A 9,552-nucleotide genomic window follows, 5' to 3' on the forward strand; every position below is an offset into this window, starting at 1 on the left:
GTGTCCTTGAACAAGATACTGAACCCCAAATTGCTCCCGATGCTGTGCATCGGTGTGTGAATGTGTATGAATGAGTTAGTTTCCGTTCGATGGAGTGAATGTGAAAAGGGTGAATGTGGCACATAGTGTAAAAGCACTTTGAGTGGTCAAATGACTAGAAAGGCACTATACAAGTACAGGTCCATTTACCATTTACCATCACTCGTAACTGTTTGTAAATGTCTTTTCCAGAGTTTTGTAAACGTTTTTTACTAATTCCAGATATTGGTAAACACCTTTTTTGCATCTTAAAGACAGTGAAATGAAAAAACTATTGTTGTTTAATTGTTTTTATCACAGAAGCCCTTTTTTCTTCTCCTGTAAAACTAAACATATTTGATGACTCATCTTGAATTTGTGGGTTTGTTACATAAATGTATCCAATCCAATGTGATTTTGGGTAACCTGATTAGCAATATAAAACCACACTTAACTGCTAATGGGTAGCTAGCAGAACAATATCATGACAGGAGGTGAATGTTTGGATTTTGACTGAAAACAAAATCTTAGTATACATTATATATATTTATGCAGTCCTTTCTTTGGTCACAGGTGGAATGCCTGTCTATCTTGGTTGATTGGCTCTCCAGGGACAGTGATGGAAATGAGTTCAGGATGTTCTATCCCTGACATAATTTAATGCGTTGCACTTCATAAATATATAATATGTTGTCAATAAGCAAAACCAGACCACACATGCCATTTTGCTTTGAGCTGATTCAGGGCTGAGATGCTACTAGTGCTACCAACACATACATACATGCATCCCACACTCTCAATCACATACGCACATTTAATCATCGGCGACCTCATATCACATTTAACTCTCACTGCCCTCCCCCCTCTCTCTCACACACACACAAAAATGGAATTTCAGTGACGCTAGTGAGAGACTGCCATCACTCCCGACTTGAGGAGACTTGGAAAAAAATGGGTTACTGCGGGAGATGAACCAGTTGCCGAGGCAATATACCGTGCGTACTCGAATCAGGAATGAAAAGTGTGAATTCAATATCTGCAGACTGGTCCCTCGATGTCTTAATGCCGGGTTCAAACACATACACTGTGTTAGGAATGATAATGCAAGAGACAGGATCAGTAGGATTTCACCTAGTTTTCAGTTTCTCAGTGAATGTTTTTGCCTTTTTTTGTCTTATAGATAACTAGTATCAATCTCAGGTGTGTTAATTAGTCTGCCAGGTGATCTTAATTAAAGGGAAACCTACTTAAAGGTCACTTACCTGGGGATCAAATTGGGAAAAAAAAGATGGGTATAGGGCAAATTGTTCCAACTAGAGAAAAGAGTACACCCAGGTTGGGAACCAGTGCATTAAACAGTTCATGTATAATTGTTACTTAAATAGCGGACGTAAAGCTGGCATTCACTGAGACTAATAAGGGTTCAATCTTTGGGTATAATTAAAACTCCCACCCTTTAGTGCTACTTCAGAGTGCTTTTATGTCTATAACTAATGATTGTGACATGTCCAGCAACACTTGAAGGCAGCAATTCTCACATCTAATTAATTCAATTTATTGTTGCCGTAACACTTTCTGAAATCAACTATCCAAACTTTAGATCACTTCCTGTCATCATCAATCCAAGAAGCGGCCCACCAGAGCCCTACTGAACCATCTTGATGTTGGTTTGTTACCATGGCCTCGCAGTAACCTAGGTTTAGCCTAGTGCCTGAGTCTCAGGGAGCTGATAAAGATTTATCTAAGCCTGTGGCGCTTAGGAAATAGGGCTCAGTCTTAAATCTCTTGGATGACTGACAGCTCAGATATTACTCTGTAGTTTTTAATAACAGTCAGTGCGGCGCCACAAGAGACGGAGCTATGAACATGGCGCTATCAGATGTTTGGATCCTCTCCCAGCTCCTCCTGCTAACGCACACACACACACACACACAGAGAAAAACATCCAACAACAGAGATGGTGTGTGTGTGTGTGTGTATTTATAGTGTCTGTGTATTGGTCTGCAGTCACAGGCTCACGATACATTTCAGTGATTTACCACAAAAAAGAGGAAAAACGATAAAGCCATGTTTGTGTTGCGCCTATTAACAAGGCAATTAAAAGTGCTTTATATAAGAAAGAAAGACAAGTCATTAAGATATAAAAAGACACACAAATAGGATTGTAAAGAATTAAACTAAATAAGATCTAAAAAGTAAGACAAATGAAACAATACAAGATAAACTACAGTGCAGCTGCAACATATGAATAATAAAATGCAGTGGTAAACAAACTCTCCAGCACTGATGTAGAAGAACTGAGAGTTGGAGCAGATCTCAAGTTTTCTGGGAGTTTGTTCCAGATGAGTGGTGCATAAAAACTGAATGCTGCTTCTCTGTGTTTAGTCTTGACTCACTGGGAACAGTGAGCAGACCTGTCCCAGATGATCTTAGAGGTCTATACGGTTCATGATGTAGAAATGAAATAAAGAAATGTATTGTGGCCCCTAAACCGTTCAGTTTATAAAGTTTGACACGCAGGAAGACAGTGTAAAGAGCTGAGAACTGAGGTGATGTGATCCACTCTCCTGGTCTTGACGACTCTAGCAGCAGTGTTCTGAATCAGCTGCAGTCGTCTCATCGACTTTTTAGAGAGACCTGTAGAGACCTGTAGAGACACTGTCACAGTAGTTGAGCCTACAGAAGACACATTTTCAAAAGTCCTTTAATTCTTCAGGTGATAGTAGGTTGATTTTTTTGTTGTCTTAATGCTGCCAAGAGTCATAGACTATCACCTTATTGCTTGCCCAGTTCGTGGACCTTTAATTGTTGTTATTTCTGTTTTATCTTTGTTTAACTGGGGGAAGTTTGTGATTTGTTGAATGCATTTGACCGTGGTCACTTGGTGATACGTGATACATGTGTGTATCATCTGCATAATTATGGTAAAATATTTGATTTATAACCTGAGCTTCATGTTCCTACTGAGCTAGTAAGATGTTGAGCAGAAGATGCCTTAGAGTGGAGCCTTGAGGAAACCTACCTGTGGTTGAAAATCAAACCAGTTTAACAATGTGCCAGAAAGTCCTCCCAAGACAAGAGCAGTCTGTGTGCTTGTGCTGGTTGAAATCCTGACGGGAACATTCAAACTACTGTTTAGGGCTAAGAGGGTGTTGTAAAACAGCCTTTTCAATTATTTTATTTAAAAGTGTGAGGTTTCTAATGAAAGTGTACTTGTTCATTAGTGAGTAGATTATGCTTTTTTTTTAAAAGTGTGGCTTAATAACTGCAGTATTCAGGGCCTGTGGGAAATAGCCTAGAGACTAGAAAAGTACTGACTATTTGTAGAAGATGCCATGCAGTTAAAAACACAACAGCAGGTTCAAGGCTGTTAGGGATTATGTCATGCTAACTGAATTGGTTTTAAGTGGATGTAAGGACAATACAGACCTCACACCTGATATGAAAGAAACTGACAGCTTGTCTAATCTTCTGAATTTTGTCACTGAAGAAGGGGAGTAAACTTATTTCATGACTTAAGGGATAAACATTCTGGGGCTACTGACAGGAAGGTTTGTCAGCCTGTCAACAGTAGCAAATAAGGCATGTGCACTTTAAAAAAAAAAAAAAAGATTACTGTTTTGGGCATTTTTGCCTTCAATGGACAGTTTGACAGCTAAGCGGTAGACAGGAAATGTGGAGGGAGAAAGAGGAGAGTATGATATGCAATGAAGGTCTCCAGCTGGAATTGAAATGGCAATGTTGCGGTTATTTTCTGGCAATTGTGTCTGAGAAGCAGAACTGTCTTGCAATTCTCAATTCAAAATTATAAATGCATAGTGTGTCTTTTATAGATGTCATAATACTCCTGGAGATTGTTTTTTCGCTACCTGTGTTCAGCTTTTCAACACTTTTATTATATATTTTTTTTACCAGTGTAGGATTCCTCCATGGTGCTTTGTTCTTAGAGACTACATTTACCTTATTAGGAGCAACGGCCTCAATAACATTTGTAATTTCAGTCCTGAAATTATATATACAAGATCATCAACTGAGAGCCAAGCGGGGGCAGAGAGCCGGGAAGAGAGAGCCCTAATGAATAATTCTCTGCATTTTCAGTGATATACTGTTTTTCTGATTAACTTTGAAGGAAGGAATTGATATTAGTTGAGTGCATCTTTATTCTACTACTTGTTAAAACAGGAATAGGAAGAGCCTGCTTCAGGGCGTCGGAGGGGGCCACTGTGCGAGGCAGTCGGTCCATGCCCGATATGATCTTCTGAATATCTCTGATCTTAGTTTGTTAGAGATATCCTCTAATAGGAGGTGTGGGCGGAGACTGGTGAGGCAAACTTTTTCAGACCTTGCTGGCTTTATAATTCTCGTCAGCCCAGGCAGGAAGAAGCTGCTCTCTCTCTTTTTGTCGTCTTCGTTATTAGTTGATGTTGAATGTGAAGAATGTGCTTGGTTGGGGTGGAGGCTGACAACGTGGCAATAACAGGCTGGCGTATGTAATGTCACCGTTAACCGGCGCTTCCATTTTATCAGTGAATCCCAACGGGGGTGAGGCAGCGGAGAGGGGGAGAGTGAATTAGGAGACTGATCCATGAGCTGGTTGTCAACACGCTGACATTGAGGCTGTGATGTTTTGTCTTCGTGGCTCCGAGGCTGCTTTGTGTCAGGGTGAATCATCTTTGGCCTGGCCGATGGGACTTCAGATCTGCTGCTGGAATAAAGATGCAGTGAGACATCTTGTCACATCTTTTTTTTTGCAGAAGTTTGTTGTATTTACTGTCATTTAATAGAGTTTGTGGCCATAATATTTATTTGTAAAAGAATTTAAATCATTTCACAACCTTAAGTCAGTGTAAAAATAAGTAATGAATAAAAGTTGTATCACACTTTTGTTACATATCTCCAGAATTTAGTAGGAACCCAACTTCTGTGGTGCAATTATGTGGATTGAACGGCTTTACTATGACAGATCAAGCCATACTCCCATCCCTCCAGTTTCTTTTCCCTCCCATTTTGACATATAACCTCCAACTCTTTCATCTCTCTCTCTCCTGCCTCCCCCCTCTGTCATTCAATCCTTCATTCTGTCACTTCCTTATTTCTCTAGCCATTTTCCCGAGCTCTCGTTCACTTCTCTGTCTCTCTTTCTTTCTGCCTGTCATTCAATGTTATATGCTCCCCGCCCACCCCCTCACTCCCTTGCTGCCATTTGTCAAGCCGCCTTCTTTTCAGTTGTGCTGTATTGCTACAGTTTGCCTCTCCATAACTCTTTTGCACTTTAAACTCTGTTTTCCCTTCAGTCACATCTTCTTCTTGCACCTCTATCTCTGCCTTTTCTCCCCTGTTGCCCACTCCCCTATCTCTCCCTCTATTTCAGTGTTCACCTTTGAACCTCCCCCCGAGGATCTATTTTCTCTTTTCTCCTTCTTCTCTCCTTCAGTTCTCTTTCTGTTGATCCTAAAACTGGGCAAGAAACCAATGGTGTTGACCACTGGCACAGCAAACATTTATTAACAAGCAATTAGACAAGCAATTTTGCAGAATATGTGAAAGGAAAGGAAAATTTATTCACCCTTCTCTTATCGAGGTTTTATTTTTTTTTCTCTTGGCAGATGCATCTCCCCTCAGCACCTTCTAAGAACTGTGTTTACATTTTTCATTTTTGTGCCTTACGCTCGTTTAATCTTTTACTGGATTTAGATACTGTATGAAGGGCTTCATTTAGAGTCGAGATGCCTTATTCGGCACACTAAAATTAAATCTTACTTCTGCAAAGTGATTGCTTGCAGGAGAAATGGAGAAAATTTTAGAAGAGCTTTTACTTTACATGCCAGTATAAGCGTGTTAAAGACCAAGGCTGTGTCTCAGTGTAATATAGCATACTAATTCTAAGCAGGCCAGAATATGTAATGTGTTCACAGTGGGGAAGTGACACATTAAGTATACTTACGTAGTCGGTATTGGCACTAAAAACGCTTGGTTTTTGAAGGTGCTGTTGCTAGATAGTATTGTCTCCCAGCGAAATGCACAAAAAAATGAGGAGCTGCTCACAGCTGCAAAACATTAAAACAAATAGCCGACTACTGGAGGAAGGAAAAAAAAACAGTCTTGAATCTTAGGAAAAACATTTAGCTTTTTCTTTGTGAAGTTTAATTAACAGTGGTATTCTAAAGTCTTGGTTGGATTTATGCTTGTGCACAGACCAGACCACCAGGAAAAGCACGAGTGTAACTAATAACATTAATTATGACCGCATTCCACGTAGGTGCACAAGAGGCGTTGTTAATGTTATTAGTTACACTTATTTCATTACTATTTCCTGCTATCACATGTTAAACAGCTGTGAAAATCACAGATCACAAACATCGGTTTCTTTTACTGCAACGACGGTGTACTACAACAATTAGTATTTAGTATATGAATACAGTATGATGAATACAGTAATATGGAGGTGGGACACAAGACAAATGTATGTCTTGGATACAATGAATATCCCAAATTATTCCTCTTTCTTTAGATGCCACAGTAGAGAGGTGCAACAAAGGGTTATGTGAATTTGATCCTAATTTGATAATAGATACTGACTTTGTAGATTATGTACGCTGTTTTTGGAGGACAATGGAAAATATAATATATCATACTTCTGAAATATATATAACTGCACCAAGAGACTGGACAATGTACTATATTCAATACGTATTTTTATTTCTCTTATTCTCATATATTCATCTATTTATAAAAATAAATAAATAATGCAATTAATGCATTTAATCGATACCCCAGGGGATGCTGAATTTTAAATATTTTTATTTGACCTATAAATAAATATAGTATAGTAGAATAGATGGTGTTTTGGTACACTGGATAAAAGCTCGATTTCAGATCTATTTCTCTCCCTCCCACTGTCTTCCACTGATAGGTGAGTGGTGGGAGGATGTACACAGCTTAAGGTTTTGCCTCTCGCTGTTTATCAGCTGGAAGTGATGGCTTCACACATCAGTGCATTAGTCTGTCAATCAATAATATGACTTAATAAATCAGTCTTTGCTTTTATAGGTGAACCATTTAGTGATAATGATGATAACGAAACATACTCATTGATTCGTAACAGTGAAAGAGTTAATTTTATAGTAATGTTGAGACACACGTGTCTCCATTTGTTGCCCTAACAAACACATACATTAGTATGGTTGTTTGTCTTGAGATTAACACATCTTATCCAAATACCAATCGGTTTCTGGGCTGAGCTGCTGCATGCCACAACCTGTACGTGTTTGTGTGTATGTGTACTAGTAAAAATGCAGGTATGCAGAGTGATGCAGCTGCTGTTTTACCATCTTATTCATAGACACCCGCTGCCTTTCAGCAGACGCAGGGTAGAGAGTTACTATAATACCGTTACATACGGTATGATTGGTCCTTAGTTTAAGCTGAAATTACCTTGGATGCCCAGGTAAGAAACACACACACACACACCCACACAGAGGACAGTCAGTCAGGCGAAGCTGCAGAGCGATCTGTAAGCTCAGTAATGAAAGTTAAAACAACACACAAAGGTGGACTATTGATTGTTTGTAGGGGAAGAAAAAGAGAACCAAGACTTTCCTGCTTGAGTTGAGCCAAATTACTCTACTGCAGTGTTATCCATCCTGTAATTTGGCTGACACAAGTTTTCAGTTCGTCAGTATTCTCATCAACTCAACTGCTATTAGTTATTTTTCCCCCTCTATCTTTACCTGAAATAAGTAATTTTTTTAGAAAACTTTTCAGCTTTCCTTCTGCCCGGTCCTCAGACCTTTTACTGTTGCACTCACAGATATATCAGATCTACCTCTGTAGTGTTTCTTTTTTTCTGTCTAGACAAACACACACCTGCTGATTTGATTGCTGTGTTTATCAGCCTCTCACTTTTCCCTCACTCTCCTGAAGGCCAGAGACACTTAGCCGCCCCAAAAAATAAATAAAATAAACTGGGAGAGATGCTGGCACTGAGGCTCTCTGTTGCCATAGCGACCAACAGGCTCACCTGTTGCCAATGGTTCTCATATTTTTTAAAAAGAGGAGAGGCATAGAAAAAGTGATAAAGGACTGGAAAAGAAATGCACGGCAGGGCTTTGAGAAGCACATACAGAAAGAACGGCGTCAAAAAATATACAATCGATGCCTTTGTGGTGCAGTTAAAACGTAGGAATTGTTTGTTTTAATCCCACCTACCATGTTACCTAACCTACTATGTTAGATTGCTTTGATTGTCTCCCAAAAAAAAAGTTACTCGCGTGATTAATCTGATGTACTAACTTCTGATTCACAGACATATTGTCTATGGTCAGTGCTATTGATTATGGTCAAAGCCTAGAAGACACTGCAGGCAAAAAAAGAGAAGTTAAGCACCGGGGACAAAGGTCGACACACTGTCTATTTATGTTGATCTTTTAGCCACTTAGTCCCGTTTATCCTGTGAAATGTTAAGGATTAGTCATAACTAAAAAGCTTTTAGCTTGTGTAGGAAATAATGACAATTTCAGTCGATGTAACGCTTGAAGATGAGTCATGTTTTTCAAACCTCATTACCTGAAGACTGTTAATGGGTGTTTCGTACTTTGAAACACAGCAGCCATTTAAGTTGCAGTAACATTCAAATTCCAAATGATACGAAAAGGCTCTCCATTCGAGGACTGATTTTAAAATTGTTCCACTTTCTCCCACTTTTATTCCCCCACAGTGAGGAGAGCGTCTCCTGTTTTTATTCACTGTGAATGATTCCAGTTAGTCACTCTTGTGTGAGTGACTTTTGCAGACTGAAATTTCCTCATGAAAATCTCATTTAATTGTTACATATGGAAATGTGGTTGGATGTGCCAAGGAAAGTCATGATGTGCAAGCTAAAACTGGTTCACAACAGAGATTGTTTGTGTGTGTGTGTGTGTGTGTGTGTGTGTGTGTGTGGAGGGTGAAGAGGTGATGAGCAGCGGGACTTTGCGGTCAAATGACTAGATTATAAATTCAGTGAGTGGTTCGGGGGGACAGCGGGGATGCATGCAATTAGTCAAGTGACAGTTTTGATTACAAGGCTGTAGAGTTTGCATTTATGTGAGCGTGGACATGCAGTGTTTGTACTCATTCAAGTGACTACGTGATTGTGGGACTGTTGAGAGTGTGTGACACTTATCAGTGGTGAGATTGTTTACATGGCCTGGTGCACAATGTTAACACACAGTGATAGGAAACAGAGAAAGAGAGATCTGTGCTCCACACGCAAACACACAGACACAGTTTAGAGAGTGTAAGATGATGAGACAGAATATATTGTTGTATTATAGTTTAATCAGCAGATGATTGGAAAACAAACTGCGACCCTGAAAAGCCTCTTGCAGGTTTCAGTGTCTGTGTTTGGGCAGATCAGAGGTACAGTGTTTAACTGCTGATGGGTCACTATACATGACATTACAGACTATACCAGTGGTTTTAGCCAGTTACATACAAATGGCATATCTACAGCGCTCTAAAGGTCCACTATGTAACATATAGGAGGATCTATTG

At 39.5% G+C, this 9,552-nt stretch overlaps 1 protein-coding gene across 1 annotated transcript in view; it reads left to right on the forward strand.

Moving 5' to 3' along the window:
* anks1b (ankyrin repeat and sterile alpha motif domain containing 1B) overlaps positions 1 to 9,552 on the forward strand; it is a gene marked incomplete in the record, with an annotated part of 204,431 nt that overhangs the window by 144,388 nt on the left and 50,491 nt on the right.

The sequence above is a fragment of the Morone saxatilis genome, unplaced genomic scaffold (assembly GCF_004916995.1).
Source record: "Morone saxatilis isolate NCDOM2014 unplaced genomic scaffold, NCSU_SB_2.0 Contig10, whole genome shotgun sequence".
NCBI classification, from domain to species: Eukaryota; Metazoa; Chordata; class Actinopteri; family Moronidae; genus Morone; species Morone saxatilis.